This window comes from Mchenga conophoros, linkage group LG3, assembly GCF_057382185.1.
Source record: "Mchenga conophoros isolate Kocher_MC1m ecotype Shallow Benthic linkage group LG3, M_conophoros_male_GT1.1, whole genome shotgun sequence".
Lineage (NCBI taxonomy): Eukaryota > Metazoa > Chordata > Actinopteri > Cichliformes > Cichlidae > Mchenga > Mchenga conophoros.
Window position 1 is genome coordinate 58,278,251 of NC_140528.1, and position 17,107 is coordinate 58,295,357.

Below are 17,107 nucleotides of genomic sequence, written 5' to 3' on the forward strand. Positions count from 1 at the left end.
CGAGACAGACGTCTCTCATGGAGTCCTTTAATGCTGCAGGCAGGCAAGATGTTCAAATAGCGCACAACTTCAGTTTTTTTTATTTCCACATGATGATTCTGCATTATTAAGTGATAAGAACAAGTAATCGGATATCCTGTAATCATTATGACGCTATAATTTGAGATACAATAAATAAAATACGTTTTTGTACAAAGTATCGGTATCGGGTCAGTATCGTCGATAACACCCTAAATATTACTTGGTATCGGATCGGGAAGGAAATCAGTGGTATCGCACATCACTAGAACACGTACCTAGCAGGTGGACCCCAGATGGGACCGACCCAAACTCCACCCAAGAGCAGAGTGAAGGTAATTAGTGAGTGTTACTAAAAGAAAAAAAAAAGGTGGTTATATATTTGCTTGACAAGCAAAAGGTTGTTTATTTAATCCTGGCTATAGACCCTTTGGGATTACATCAGGAAGGGAATATAAAACTCTGCGACAAACTCAAAATTCACCTTGATAATGTCATGACTGTGTGCGGGCAGGCAAGGAGATAGGACCCAAAATGCAGGACTCGGAGGCAGACGTGAACTCAGAATACACAGCTTTATTGCTGGAGAAACGGAACAGAAACTAAACTAAACCGAGAATACAAAACTAAACTAAGCAGGCAGGCAGACGGAATACACAGATAACGTGAGGGTACAACGTGACACTGACACGAAGAAACACTGGGCTTAAATACACTGAGGAAGTCATCAAAGATTTAGAGACAGAAAGGGAGCACAGCTCAGAGGAATAAGACCTAATGAGACGGGGGGAACAAAGCTAGAAACACTGACATAAGACAGGAACATGAAACTTCAGAGGAAAACAGGAAACAAGACACACTTTACTAGGACATGGACTCTGACGGACGCTGAACTGAACCGGCAATAATAACCAAATACAACCCGAACCTTAATCATAATGCAGAGACATACCAGAATAACTGAAACACAGATTCATAATAAAAATCAACAAAGCTCGAGAGAAACATACAGAACAATCCATCATTCAACAATAAACCAAAACATAAGGAACTCAAAATGCTGGGTCGATCCGACCCAGGACCGTGACAGATTCATCACCGAAGTATTATATTTATGTGAGAAAATATACACATCCAGTTACTGTCCCTCCATTTAGAAAGGCAGAGGCATCACGGTGTGATTATTTCAAGTGCAATTGTTTTTTTTTTTCCTGTGTTATTATAATCAACATTGCTGTCAATACATTTTTCAAAAAATGCCTCTGTGCAAAATGGGTTCAAAACATAAACAACTGTGGGATACTGTTTGTCCGTGATTTGAACCGAGGGAACAAATCGTGGCAGAATCAGCCTGATATTATTTGTATCCCACTGTAACTTTACTGTATAAAGAGCTAACATCTCCAAAATGTCAGGAGTAGTTAGTCATTACAACAACATGTGTGTGTGAACTAAAAATCAAGAATGTCGGATACTGTTTGTCCGTGATTTGAAGAGCCCAACGTGTGTTCCCAACGAAGGGAAAAACCAATTCTGCAGGGGAGACCTACCTCGGCACTTGTGCAGGTGAAGCCAAAGGGAAGATATGCTTCACCATATGAAGTTGGTTTGGAAACATATTCAGCTATACTTCATCTCCTGCTTTGCGTTTGTGTAGGTGCCCCGTGCTAGCAGTGTCCAACCGTTTTTTTTTTTTCCCTTTTCAGAGCAACAGCTCTGTGCCCCCCTACGGGGAGGGCCCCACACTTTGGGAAGCTCTGTTTAAGACTGTCAAAGAATTACCTGCTAGGTCTGAAAGTTTAAGTCATGACTGATGTCCACTCTTCAGTGTTAGTTTATGTAAAGTGTTAATCATAACTGTTATTTTAACAGACTCATTACTTACTGTCACGGTCTGGCTGGCAGACCGTGGGGATGTGTGGGGAAGGAGGATCCAGGCGCGGTGCTCTATGTATAAACAGTGTGTTTATTTACAGTGTGCAACAAAGTAACAATAAATCCCCGTGTTTTCCCAGACTCCCGTGTTGTGTCTCTCCGTGAATAGTCCGTGTCTTTGTGCTCTCCACTCCCGTGTCAGCACCCCCCGGTGCTCGCTGCTGTCGTGTCTTCCACGCTCCTCCTGCAGGAAACAAATAGACGCAGCCGTCAGGACACATACAACTGCGGGCATACACGCACACTAACTTAACTGAACAGAAGACTGACGTGGAGTCTCATGCAATGATCCCGCGTCGGTGGGAGCTCCAAGACTCTCTTAAGTAGCTCCCCCGACGAGGCCTGATCAGCAGCAGGTGTGTGGCTTCGGGTGTGGCCAGTCCCCTTGCAGGGCCACACCCTCCAGGCCTGACGCCGCCTATAAACAAGTGCTCAGCCACCCACACACACACACACACACACATATACACAAGCACAGGGAAGGGGGAGCAACACCAAAATACACAACAATAATAATAATAATAATAATAATATAATACATAACTGCTCAGGGACCCTGGGCCACTCAGTCCCAGGACCCTGACACTTACAGACCACATTCAAACATTCAGACATTATATTCAGCCCACTGAATTGTGTTAAATAAATGATTGTATTGTAAATGTTAAAAAAAATCCAAATATGAACTATGAATATATTATGTTTGACTATAATAACCTTTTTATGTTGACTGTTAGGACTGTTGTTTTTATGTAGTACATTTAAACAACAGAAGTTGACCCAAAGCACTTTAGAGATGGGCACATTTACATTCCAGGTCTGCAAAAAACCATTTTCAAAATACATGAAGAGCTGAAAGGTGTGTTTTATCATATCAACTCATTATTGTGGAAAGTCAAACTTACACTGATTTAGATGCTTTTAAAATGTGTTCCGATTTACCAAATTGATGATGATTCATCTCATAAACCATGACTCACTGCTCTCCCCTTCATAAGCTAACTTTATAAGTTCAAAGTATCAGCATTGAAGCACAGCGAGTGGAGACAACATTAAAGGGGAAATGAGCCAGATTTAAATAAACTGCTTTTGTTTTTCTTTTTAATAAGGGAAATGGCAAAACTTTATTGTCACATCCTCAGTAACAACACAACTTTATCACATTAAATTCTTTAGTCCCTATGTACCATATTTTTCAGACCATAAGGCGCACAGGATTACAAGGCGCACTATCAATAAACGGGTCTGTTTTCATACATAAGGTGCACCGGATTATAAGACGCATTAAGCGAAATCAAACAGATAAGTCAAACTTTACTCAACTCATACTTCTTGCATTCTCCACTTCCGTACCATTGATTGAGTAATGCTGAATTCTCTCGCAGCTGCTCTGTTTCCGTGTTGTTTCAGTATATTAATGACTAACCTCGTATTGTGGATGGATTATCTTCGTTGTTCTCCTGGCTGAAGTTCGGTCCATTTACAGCATCCTGCCATGCAATTGCATTTGTCCATAACCATCGAGAACCCTCGCGTTAACTTTTATCGAGTGGAAATCATCCTCCAGCTTCACTGTGTTTATGTTATGCTAACATAGCTATGTCGCTAGTGATCACGTAGCACATCATTATATACCAGCTAGCCAAATTTCAGTAACTCAACAAACGTCACTGCTGTTTATTTTCCTGTCTTCATTTATGTTGGAAGTGATAGCAGAGCTGTACGTTTTAATTTTTTCAGAAATCTCTCAGTAAGAACATGCTATATCATGTTTAGGTGGAAACTAGCGAGCTAACTTTTTGCTAAATTTTTTTAATTCTTTCCTTTTTCTTTTTCTTATTGCCTTCGTAACTTGAATTTTTCATTAAATGGGGTATTCGTAAGTTGGGGTTCCACTGTATTTTGATTTTTCTTAACCTGATAACGTCTTGATGTATTCTCAATCATCCAGGAAAGTAAATCTCCAAAAGTTGATTCTGTTCATCTGGACGTAGCGTTTTTTGTGGGAGAAACGTTTTGTCACTCATGCAAGTGACTTCTTCAGTCACAAGTTGAACAGATTCAACTTTTGGAGATTAACCTGATAACATGTTTGTCTGCACCAAGAGCTCTGTTTTGTGAATGGAGATCCTTCATCTTTCATTGTTTGTCATAAATAAATTAGCAGACACATTAGGCAAGGCAAGGCAAGGCAAGTTTATTTGTATAGCACAATTCAACAACAAGGCGATTCAAAGTGCTTTACAGAGACATTAGAAACAAGAACAAATAAAAAGCATGATTTAAAATTGATTAAAACAAGCAAATAAACTAACTAACTAATTAACAAACAAACAAACAAACAAACAACAGTATATAAAATCAAAACAGATAAAATCAGAACAGTAGATAAAATCAGTAGTTAAATGTAAGTTTTGAAATTTAAGCTTAAAGTGTGGATTTGGTGCTTTATTCAAATGCAGCTGAGAACAGGTGAGTCTTCAACCTGGATTTAAATAAACTGAGTGTTTCAGCTGATCTGAGGCTTTCTGGGAGTTTGTTCCAGATATAAGGAGCATAAAAGCTGAATGCAGCTTCTCCGTGTCTGGTTCTGACTCTGGGAACTGATAAAAGACTGGATCCAGATGACCTGAGGGATCTGGATGGTTCATACTGGGTCAGGAGGTCATTGATGTATTTTGGTCCTAAACCATTCAGAGCTTTATAGACCAGCATCAGAACTTTAAAGTCTATCCTCTGACGGACAGGCAGCCAGTGTAAAGACCTCAGAGCTGGACTGATGTGGTCCACTTTTTTGGTCTTAGTGAGGACTCGAGCAGCAGAGTTCTGAATGAGCTGTAGTTGTCTGACTGATTTTTTAGGTAGACCTGTAAAGATGCTGTTACAGTAATCAAGCCTACTAAAGATGAATGCATGGACTAGTTTTTCCAGGTCCTGTTGAGACATCAGATCTTTTATCCTTGATATATTCTTGAGGTGATAGTAAGCTGACTTTGTTATTGTCTTAATGTGTTTTTCTAAGTTTAGGTCTGCATCCATCACTACACCCAAATTTCTCGCCTGGTTTGTGGTTTTTAGATGTATAGATTGAAGTTCTCTGGTGACCTGTAATCGTTTTTCTTTGGCGCCAAAGACTATTACCTCAGTTTTGTTTTTGTTTAGCTGGAGAAAATTGTGGCACAACCAGTCATTGATTTCCTCAATGCATTTACCAAGAGCCTGTACAGGGCCTCGGTCTCCTGGTGACATTGTGATATATATTTGTGTGTCATCTGCATAGCTGTGATAGTTTATTTTGTTGTTGTTTATAATCTGTGCCAGTGGGAGCATGTAGATGTTAAACAGAAGGGGTCCCAAGATGGAACCTTGGGGAACTCCACATGTGATACTTGTCTGCTCAGATGTGAAGTTACCTATTGATACAAAGTATTTCCTGTTTTCTACGTATGTTTTGAACCAGTTTAGTACAGTTCCTGAAAGACCTGCCCAGTTCTCCAGTCGTTTGAGTAATATGTTGTGGTCAACTGTATCAAATGCTGCACTGAGATCCAGTAAAACTAGGACTGACATTTTTCCACTGTCTGTATTCAGACATATGTCATTAAAGACTTTGGTCAGAGCGGTTTCAGTGCTGTGGTTCTGTCTAAAACCTGACTGGAAGGCATCGTAGCAATTATTCTGTTTTAAGAAGTAACTGAGCTGTTGAGAAACTGCTTTTTCAATGATCTTACTTAAAAACGGGAGATTTGAGATCGGCCTGTAGTTGTTCATTTGTGTCTTGTCAAGATTGTCCTTTTTCAGTATAGGTTTGATTACAGCAGTTTTTAGTGATTCTGGAAACACACCTGATAATAAAGAAAAGTTGACGATCTGTAACAGGTCTGACTCTAAAGTCTTTGAGACCTTTTTGAAAAAACTTGTTGGCAGGACATCTAAACAGCAGGAGGAGGAGTTCAGTTGACCTAAGATGTCCTCCAGGTCTTTGCTGTTAATAGGTTGAAACTGTTTCATGGTGTTTAAACAGTTTTTTGGTGGACACAGTACATATCCTGGATCTGCTGTTGATGTACCAATTGCTTGTCTAATTTTTTGGATTTTTTTCAGTGAAGAATTTGGCAAAGTCATTGCAGGCCATGGTCGAATGAAGTTCAGCTGCCACTGACACAGGAGGGTTTGTTAGCCTGTCAACTGTAGAAAATAAGACCCGAGCATTATGGCTGTTTTTAGTGATGATGTCAGAGAAGTAGGACCTCCTTGCATTCCTCAGTTGTAAATTATAATTGTGAAGTTTCTCTTTATAAATGTCATAATGAACCTGGAGGTTTGTTTTTCTCCATCTGCGCTCAGCTTTCCTACACTCTCTTTTTTCTTTTTTCACCAGTGTGGAGTTTCTCCATGGAGACTTTTTCCTTCCAGAGATAACCTTCACCTTAATGGGAGCAATAGTGTCCATTACATTTAACATGTTAGCATTGAAGCTATTGACGAGCTCATTGACTGACCCTCTGGACAGGTCAGGTGTTAATGGGAAGACCTGGTTAAAAATTGCACTACTGTGTTCAGTTATACACCGTTTTGTGATCACTGTTGTTGATATATTTGTGTGGGCTGAGATTTTACTTTCAAAGAAAACACAGTAATGATCAGACAGGCCCACATCAGACACAGTAACCTTTGAAATGCTCAGGCCTTTGGAGATCAGTAGGTCAAGGGTGTGTCCTCTATTATGTGTGGCCTCTGTTACATGCTGAGTCAGCCCAAAGTTGCCCAGAGTGTTACTCAGATCTTTAGTCCCTTTGTCCTGAGGGTTGTCCACATGAATGTTAAAATCCCCAGCAATAATTACACAGTCAAAATCAACACAGATCACAGACAGCAGTTCATTGAGGTCATTAAAAAAGTCTGTGCAGTATTTGGGAGGCCTGTAAACATCAAGAAACACAACTTTGGATGGGGCCTTCAGCTGTAAAGCCACATATTCAAAAGACTGAAAACTTCCAGGAGATAGCTGCTTACATTGAAATGATTCATTAAATAAGACAGCAACCCCTCCTCCTCTCCTGCTCGCCCTGACCTCACTGATAAAACTGTAGTTAGGAGGGGTCGTCTCGATGAGAACAGCTCCACTGTTACTTTGGTTCAACCAAGTTTCAGTTAAAAACATAAAATCAAGGCTGTGCTCAGTGATTAAATCATTAATTAAAAATGTTTTCCCAGCTAGAGATCTAATGTTTAATAAAGCCAACTTAAGTGTTTTAGAGGTATTACTTGTCCCCTCGTGTTTGGGAGCAGTCTGTGGCACACAAGGTATGTTTACTATGTTTAAAGATCTTTTAGAGTGCAGCTCTCTGTGTTTTGACCAGGCCACATGTCTCCTGTCACCTAAAAGTACAGAAATTTTAAAACCTTCTAGTAAACAGGGTCCCAGCTTCTCCTGGGAAAAGTCATCACTGCCATAATCCTCACAGCCCGGACCCTTCACACATCACGCATCAGACTGCGGAGACAGGGCATGAAGAGGAACTAAGGGGGGCGAGGCTGGGCAATGTGACTTCGATTGCTCTGTTGAGGGTGGGGCTCGATGGCAAACCTTTGGCCGCTCTGGTGGGGGGTTTATGGGGGACAAAAAGGGATTGGGACGGGGGGTAGATCTGAGCCCAGCATTGACCCGCTCCATCATCTCCTCAGTGAATTTCAGGTGTGGGGAGGAGGGAGAAAGGGAGGGGGAGGAGGGTGATGGCCTGTCAGGGGTTTGGGGGACTGGGGAAGGTCGTGGTCCCTTGTCCTGGTCGTTGGTGTTGTTGAGAGAGTTGGAGGCAAATAGGGACCCCTCTTCTTGCCTTAGATGTCTCTCCTTTCTGAGGCTCTTCCTCAGATGCCATGGATGTCTCTCCTTTCTGAGGCTCTTCCCGGGTAGGGGCAAATGGAGCTCCTCCTCAAGGTTTCTGCTGGGCTTTGTCTGTTCTTGGAGTACTGTTTGTTCCTCTTTATGAGATAACTCCTCGTTTATCTCAGCCTTGGCACCAAGCACGGATGGATGACGTATGGAATAAAACAAGTTGGAGGTGAACAGTTTCACCCCTGACTTGTTAAAATTAAATCCATTTGCTTTGAACAGATGCCTGCGTTCCCAAAAAATATTAAAGTTGTCGATAAAGTGCACTGAGTGGTCAGCACATGCTGATATAAGCCATTTATTCAGTGTAAACAACCTGCTGAATCTCTCGTCTCCTCCTCTGACCGGCGGTACAGGTCCACTGATGAATACAGCTGCATTAATAGGGCTTTGGAGCGTGATGTCACGGGAGGTGGGCCAAGCCCCCTTCCACCATGACAGTAGGCCAGACAAAGGATACAGCTTCAGCTATGGTGCGTACGTGTTGAGTTGTCGGTTGCAACGTTAGATCACACGATCGTGAAGGCAAGAAGCTGGATAATGGGCTCTCTTTTCATCGTTTTCCATCCTGGAGGCAACGTGAGGGATCCCATGTATCCGATATTACTAAACAAAGATGTCAGGCTTGGATTGCAGTGGTGAGATAAGTAGATATCGAGTTCTCTGCAATCCCCACCTTTTTGTTGGTTTGCTCACGGCATTTTATTTCTGGTGAGTTCTAAATTAATTCATATCACTCTTAAAATGCTTTTAGTGTTATTTTCAATGCGCTGAGGTCATAGATAATGAGATAAAACATGCTAATGTGTGATGCTGCAGAACCACGTCATGTCGACTGGCATTATTGCAGGCAAACCAGCATATGAAATGGATGTAACAAATCCAGACTGGGCACCAACACTGCACATGGGGCACGATGACATACCTGTATCAGACTCGGACCGGCACACAAGGCGTATGCAATGGAAGCGAAAAAGAGCACCCATCGGAGGTACACCCCCAAAAAAAAAAGCATGCTAAATTGCTATCAGTGTACACTAATCCGCACATAACTTCCAGATGAATCATACATCCGTCATTGGAATATTGGTGTACATTTACCTTATGTGCAAGGCTGGACTGGGACAAAAGATTGGCCCGGGCATTTTGACTAGAGACCGGCCCACCAGGATAAAGATTGAAAATTTGACGTCATTCAGGGTTAAACCGCAAAGGATACTGGGAACTTGTGGCAAGAGGTACTAGCTCACGCAGGCTTTCAATTGAACTCAGTTACACAGCAATAAAAATAAACCCAAAAAACGGCAAGAAGCTGTTGTATTATTAACTTCAATAGTCGGTCACATGACAGCCATGGGAAGCCGACGGGTAGAGAGATAGTTTTTTTTTATCGGATTACATCGTTGAAGAGACATTTTAAAGCCATGTTTCCGAAGTAAGAGCCGACAGATGGTCTGGATATACCAAATATAACGTCTCAGAACACTCCAGCGCACATGTTAGTCTGCTCCAAGCATTCCCACAAAGGTCAGAGTTTTGTAGTAGTTAATGCGTCATTTTTCTTAACATAATTGGTGATATAGGTTACAAGCAAGTCTGGCGCTGAACAGAAATTATGGCGCTATGCTCCTTTGTTTATTGTGCATAAATAGTGAATTGTCCTGACACAATATTGCGTTTCGCTTCTGTTATTACCATGGTACATTGACAAAAACATATACTTTTATTCACAGGAGAAAACAGTTGTTTTGTATCACTAATTGCCCAGTGCGATTACAACATACAATATTATTGTCACTGCTACATTTCTGTAATGCTACCAGAGATTATTTCCACTACTAATTAATTACCGTTGAGCTCAAAGGTTATATTAATAAACGGTTAACGAATGTGTATTTATGAAGACGATTTGTGAGACTGGTAAACTTACCTTTGTTCGTACGATGGTCTTTCGTTCTACACGGTGCATTTCAAGGTCCTGCACCCATCCGTCGGTAAACTGTACCTGGGCTTGTTGCAGTGACCTGAAGTTACTAAACTTCATGAGTGTATATAAATGCCACTTGTTCTGCACATATTCAACTCTGTATATTTTATATATTTTATTATTATTATTATTATTATTATTATTATTATTATTATTTATTTATTTATTTTTTTACTATTTAATTTGTAAAAATGTGTATATACACACACACACACACACACACACACACACGTAGGAAAATATTTAGTATACACATCCAGAAATGCATACACTATTATATATTGTACATATATTTATTAGTTTCAGGTTGGCCATTCTTGTATTTTGCTCGTTTGTGTTGTTGTGTTTGCACATCTCTGTTGCTTGTGGGGCTCGCACACAAGAATTTCACTCGCATGTGCTGTGCCAGTGTGCCTGCACATGTGATGTGACAATAAAAGTGATTTGATTTGATTTGATTTGAGTGTATGCACTCACTCCAAGAACCGTATAATTATAAATCTGAGCGTGGTGAAAGTTGGGCAGCACGCTGACGTCTTTTGTCCACTCTGTGTGCTCGTAAGGGTCTGACCCTTTCACTCCTTTGATTTTTTCCTCGTATCTTTTCTTTGTTCTTTCAGCTGCATTTGAATAAAGCACCAAATCCACACTTTTTAGCTTAAATTTCAAAACTAACATTTTAACTACTGATTTTATCTATTTCTGATTTTATCTGTTTTGATTTTATATACTGTTTTGTTTGTTTGTTTGATTGTTTTAATCAATTTTAAATCATGCTTTTTACTTGTTTTTGTTTCTAATGTCTCTGTAAAGCACTTTGAATCACCTTGTTGTTGAATTGTGCTATACAAATAAACTTGCCTTGCCTTGCCTTTTTGTCGAGTCTGTCTTTGTACGGACCGGCATTGTTCTCCTTTTGTTTTGTACATTCCTTTTTTGTGCGGCAAAGAAAAAACAAGAAGGTATTGGAACCGGAGAATGAACGTTTTGCGGTGCTGTAAACGCTTGCATTTGATGCGGTACTTGGATTGTTTTGCCACGAGTTCCCGGCATGCAATGCGCGAAAATCACGTGATTGCTAAACAAGGGGGCGGGTGCATCCAGCCTCCTCGGCTGTAATTGGTCCAGCCCAATCCAACACCTTTCATTATATATACCCTTCCTAAAAAAAAAAAAAATCCATCCAACATAAAAACAAAAAATCGCCAGCGGCCCACCGGGCAAATGCCCGGTATGCCCGATGGCCAGTCCAGCTATGCTTATGTGTATGCACTAATTTTATCTTACAGGCTTTTTGTTATGCAGCTGCAGAGTCTGAAGGTGTGCCCTGTGCAGAAGTGATCGATGAAGATCTGACAGAAGACCAACAACAAAATCACAATGTCATGGAGGCAGTGGACAGCAGTTGTGTTGGACAAGTGGAGGTTGAGGTACCAGCTGCAAATGTGGACAGTGGTGATCGGACAGACAGCGTCACAGAAGCTAAAGGGCAGACGAAGGATTGTGTGTGCAATGAACAGGGCAGAGCAGAAATAAACCGGCTGTTGGAGAATAGACTGCTTCGATCATAGTTGCAAAAGACAGAGCTGAATAAACATTTCTTAAAGGATGATACCGAAAAAGTAAGATATTACACTGGACTACATTGTTATGCTGTCTTAATGTCCCTCTTCAACACTGTCAAAGATTTCCTGCCAATATCGAAGAAACTGACAGGTTTCCTAATGCTCTTAATCACACTAATGCGTCTGAGACTTGATCTTCCAGTCCAGCATCTTTGTCATCTATTCGATGTGTCCCATAAAACACTGTCGTCTGTCTTCGCCGATACCATTGATGTTTTGTATGCCCGCTTAGGAGCACTGGTGCACTGGCCTGAGAGGCACTGTCTGCAGGCCACAATGCCTTCACAGTTTACTGAAACTTCTGGAAAATGAGTAGCCATCATTGTTGACTGTTTTGAGATTCGAACAGAAAGACCATCTAATTTAAAGGCACGTGCACAAACATACTCTCATTATAAAGGTACACACACCATAAATACCTCATCGGGATTACACCCCATGGAGCTATTTCTTTCATTTCCAGGGGATGGGATGGGGGGGGGGGGGTGCATCAGATAAATTACAGAGAAATGTGGCATTCTTCAAAAGCTGTTACCAGGGGACGTAGTATTGGCTGACACAAAATGAAACATTACAGGCTGTTTAGAGCAACACGTTGTTTGGAGAAGTATTTCCCAACAAGTTCAGGAAGGCACACTTTAAGAAAGAAGTCTTGTGCTTGCTTTAAACGGGGGTTCCCAGAAATCCACATCAGGGAAGATGCGTATCACAGCAAGGTCTCTCTGTGTCCACACAACGAGGTCACAGTGGTCGGCTGGGTTTCCACTCCACTTCCTTTTTTCATACAGGTCCACATTACCGATGCATCACAGCGTCTGGGCGCAATTGGTCGCGATACAGCCCTTTGTCTTTTGCGCTGATTTTGAGCATGGTTCTGGCAGTCCCGATTCCAACACTCCGCGCTTGTTTTGCTTTCTGGCCTACTGACATGGCGCCGCAATCCCACAATGCACTGCGGCGTGACGTCAACTCCAAAGCCCTATACAGTGTTTCAGATTGGGAGCGGCACAAGGAAGCAAGTTCAGGGAGATGCATGTTGCAGGGTAATGGAGGCTGTCAGGGCAGGCCCTTGTGTGCTTCACCTGTGTGTGTGTGTGTGTATACATATCTGTTTGAGCTTGTGAGTGTCCTTGCTTCACAAAAAAATCAATCTCAATTATGGGTGCTGGCATGCTCGCCGACTGCAGGTGTGCGTGTGTGTTTGTAGCCATGTGTGTTCATGTCGTTTTTCTAGCACTTCGACAGTTATTAGCACCATATGAGTGTGTGGTAGTGTGTCTGTGTGACACCCAAGACTAATTACATTAGTGCCAATTAGCAATGCAGAGAGCTGATAAAAATCTCGCTACATGTATTAATTATCTCAAACCTCAGCGGATCATACGTGATTAAAGAGGAAATGATGTTTAGTTGGGGCACTAATAGTTCATTTGCATTTACACTGAGGATATTTAGTGATATTTATTCGTCTTTACAGTAGCATGTGCAGAGAGAGCTTTTTTTTGTCACATTTCTTAAACTAGATATGGATCATTTACATGCAGCTCTGTAGCTTTCATTGCCTCCAGATACAAGGTTTACTGATTTGTCTTTTCTGGCATTACTTTGATCTTTCTTGACTTAATTTGTAGCTTTGGCTGTTTAACATTCCACACATAGCTGCTATTCTTCAGTTTAACCCTGAAGCAGTGAAAACTTTCACTTGACAAATACTTAACATGTAGTTGCTTTGACACGAAGAAGTTTAAAAAGTTTCAAAGAGTTAGATGGTGTCTTTTTTTAATATGAAATTTGGGGTTTTTCACATCCAATCCTTGCTTTATTGGACCAGGTCAAAATACGTAGTATTCTTTAGTTAAGGTGTGAAATAAGACTATGAATTAGTGTATAGTGTTTTGATTTCTGGGGGATATATTCTATGTAAAAGTTTAATGAGCAACAGAGTTTTAAGCCTTTAAGGGATCAAAAGGTAAATGTTTAGAGGCATGTTTAGAGCTGATGGAGAGTGGGCAGATAGGACTGACTAGACTGATGTAAGCTCTATTAGATTATAAGTTATTAACTTGATTTTGTTTACTGTAAAGTCAATATATATGTTTTTCAGCTTTGATGATGGTGGATGTATTGTGCCAAAATGAAATTCAATGCACAGTAAATTTTTTTGCCATATTGTGTTTGTAGCTGCTGGGAGTGAACCAGAGTGCACTAACTGTGGATAAAATGTACCTGTGGGGACATCACAGGTGATGCTTGATGAGGACGATGGTCTCATCTTAAGTAGCAGCAGGTGGGGCAGTCAGTGATGATGGATGGATAGTGAGTAATCATCCGCGACAGGTGAGAACGTTCCACAGATGAACACAGAGGCGGGAACCAAGGCCAGACTCCGTCCTGGAGATGAGGAGCGAAGGAGAGGCCACAACAAACAGTCCAGGAAACCCTGGGTCCGTGACACGAAGGCCTCTGATACATAGAGGAATTCACTGATGTCCTATTAGCTGGTTCTAGCTTTCTTTTCCTTTTATACCAACTCATTGAGGAATTTACACTGGAACCAAGGAATTTGTGGGGCTTTTCAGATTGTATCTCGGCACTGAGATTTTCTCTCTATTGAATCTCTTGCTTGAGGTGGACATCCACTGACTCATCCTTTCTTTATAGCTGCATAGCTGCCCTCTTTGTGTGATCTAGACATTGTTCCAATACACACAGGAACACAAAGCCTCTTTCTAATCTCCTGGGATATGTAAGCAGTAAATCTTTGAAAGGCTGCAGAGGTATGGCAGTGCGCCATATCTGTATGTAAGAGCTGTTAAAAAGATGCAGATTTAGTGAAAAATCCCCATGTAAGATCTGCAATTACATTTTATGTTTTAGAACACTTTCAGTAGTTTTTGCATTAATTATTCCAAGGCCGTTGAACCATGAACCCTTTTTTCACCCATCTACAATTTTGGCAAGAAATACTGGAAATATTTTACTTGTTGCATCTCTCTTTAACCTGGTCTTACGGTATACTGTGTGTGGTTTGTGCTGTGATAGAGTCCAAAATAAAGGAAAGCAAGTATCTTATTGTGTCTTAGCCTTTTTAACAGCCTTTAAACCTCATCTGTGAAATAGGCATTAAAAAGGCTAAAGTGCGATTTCATCGTAGGTCCTCCAGCTTTGCAGACACCAGTGTTAAATCTTAACTTCATTTTACATTCATTGTGTGGATGCCCCAAAGGGCATGCACACTATTGAGATCCTGTTTCTCTTTATTGTGTGGATGCCCCAAAGGGCATCCACACTATTGAGATCCTGTTTCTCTTTATTCTTTATTCCACTATTTACTAGTTGCTTCCGTACACTTTTTGGCACTTAACTACTCCCTCAGTTTTCAGCCGATTTTCTCCGTTCAAACTCTAAACTGTTCTGCTCTTTCTGCTAATGTGTGCTATGACTTTTGGTGTTTATTACTATTATACTTTTTAAAATATTACACCTTTTTCCTTTAATTTGTCCCATTGAAATGAATGGGAAACTTCCACAATTCTGCTAAAACTTTCTTGTCTCTGAAACTTAACTACTTCCTCATACTTTCACCTAGAAACTCCATTCAAACTTTAAAACGTTCTCAAATGATTGGGCTATTCCTGTGTGATTCAGCTTTTTCAGATCTTCTACCGTTTTCATCTTATCTCTCTTTAAGTCTTCAGTTGCAAAATTGTGATTTTTCAGAAAATACATGCGTTGCTATGGTTGCTATGCAATTAACTCAGAGGGGACAGTGAAACTGGTTGAATTTTCTCTTCATGTCCAAACAACTTCTTGCTACTCGCTCAATTTCCACTCAAGCCCCACAAATTATACACCAAAACGTAGGTATTTTTGCTGGCTTTCAGAAAATGACACTATGATTGTTGTGGGATTTATAGAATTTTGGCAAATCACCTCCGACCAACACAAGGTCAGAAAACTCTCCATATAAAGTCAATGGAGAGTTTGTTCAAAATCACCGCTGGATTTCTCTAATGAGAGGCATTTTCAAATTGTCATATCTCATTAACGAAGCGAAGTCAAGACATATGGCTTGTCCCGATATATCTTCAGACACTCCTGATGCTCACAATTCAAGAATTATTTTCTCACCTATTACCGTTCTGAGATGAGTTAGACTTGTTTGAGGGTAGGAAATCATAGTATTTCTGCTAAATCATAGCATTTGTGCCAAATCATGGTATTTGTGCAAAAACATAGTATGTCTGCAAAACCATAGTATATCTCTTATGCTATAGTATTACTACTAAGGCATAGTATTTCTGCCAAATCATAGTATTTGTACTAAATGATAGTACTTGTGCCAAATCATAGTATTTGTTGCACATCATAGTATTGGAACCAAAACATAGTATTTGTCCCAAAGCATCGTATTTGCATGGAGTAAAAGTATTTCTTCTAAATCATAGTATTTCAATGAAACCTCAGTAGTTGTGTTAAAATGCAGTATTATTGCCAAATCATAGTATTTGTACCCAATCATAGTATTTTTGCCAAAACGTGGTATTTGTGCCCAATTAATAGTTCTGTTATGTTATAGTATTACTACTAAGTCGTAGAATATCTGTTATGTTATAGTGTATCTGCGGAATATAGTATGTGTGCCAAATCGTAGTATTTATACCAAATCACAGTATTTGTGCTAAAACATAGTATTTCTGCCATATTGTGATATTTGTGCAAGAACATTGAACTGTTATGTTATAGTATTACTACTAAGTCATAGTATTTCTGCGTTGTTATAGTATTTGTGCTAAAACGTAGTATCTCTGCCAAGTCATAGAATTACTGCAATTTCATAGTTTTTTTTAGGAAATCTGTTATGTTATAGTATTACTACTCAGTCATAGTATTTCTGCCAAATCATAGTATTTGTGTGAATTTGTATACTGTAATATCACTGTATTATGTAGTGGCTAAGTAGGAGCTGTTTACAGTGTAAATAGCTCATCTCTTGTGTTGGAGTGCCCTCTTGTGGCGCCTTTTGGGTAGTGCCTTAGTAAACGTGAACCCTGTAAAAAGTGGTATCAGACTGATTTGTATTGGAGGAATTTGTTGCCAGTTTTCTTAATCTTTAATCTGTATGCATGTTGTAATGCATACCCTGTTCTTAATCATAGAAACCACACCATATCACCTCTCCACATCCTCCTACTGTATGCCATACCTCCCTGTACCATCCATCTGACCGCCAATAAACTCCACCTGTGGTAATCTAATCCCTGGATGTCAGCCTCTCCTTCTGACCGAGGATAGTTACCATTGCAGCACCACCCAGCATTAAACTGACGTACACCATTCTGTACAATAGTATTTGTGCTAAAAAGTAGTATTTCTGCCAAATCATAGTATTACTGCTATTTCATACTATTTAAGCAAAATTACAGTGTTTCTGCAAAAGCATGTTTGAGGGGTGGAAATATGTCCTCCTCTCATTTTTCAAACTCCGAAAATGAAGCCGTTTCTTCTCTCGTCATATCTCCACGACAGAGATACAAAGAGCTATGTAAATCGCAGTCAAAGTACACCAAAGTCCGCTGATTCACCCAGTGCAAGAATTATGCTTCTATCCCACCTAGTTTTTGAGTTACGCGACGTTTTGTAACT

The 17,107-nt window shown here is 40.4% G+C and overlaps 1 pseudogene; it reads left to right on the forward strand.

Annotated features, from left to right (window-relative positions):
* Window positions 1-8,249: 8,249 nt before the first annotated feature.
* On the forward strand, window positions 8,250-12,028 carry LOC146579739 (uncharacterized; annotated as a pseudogene).
* The last annotated feature ends 5,079 nt before the right edge of the window (window positions 12,029-17,107 follow it).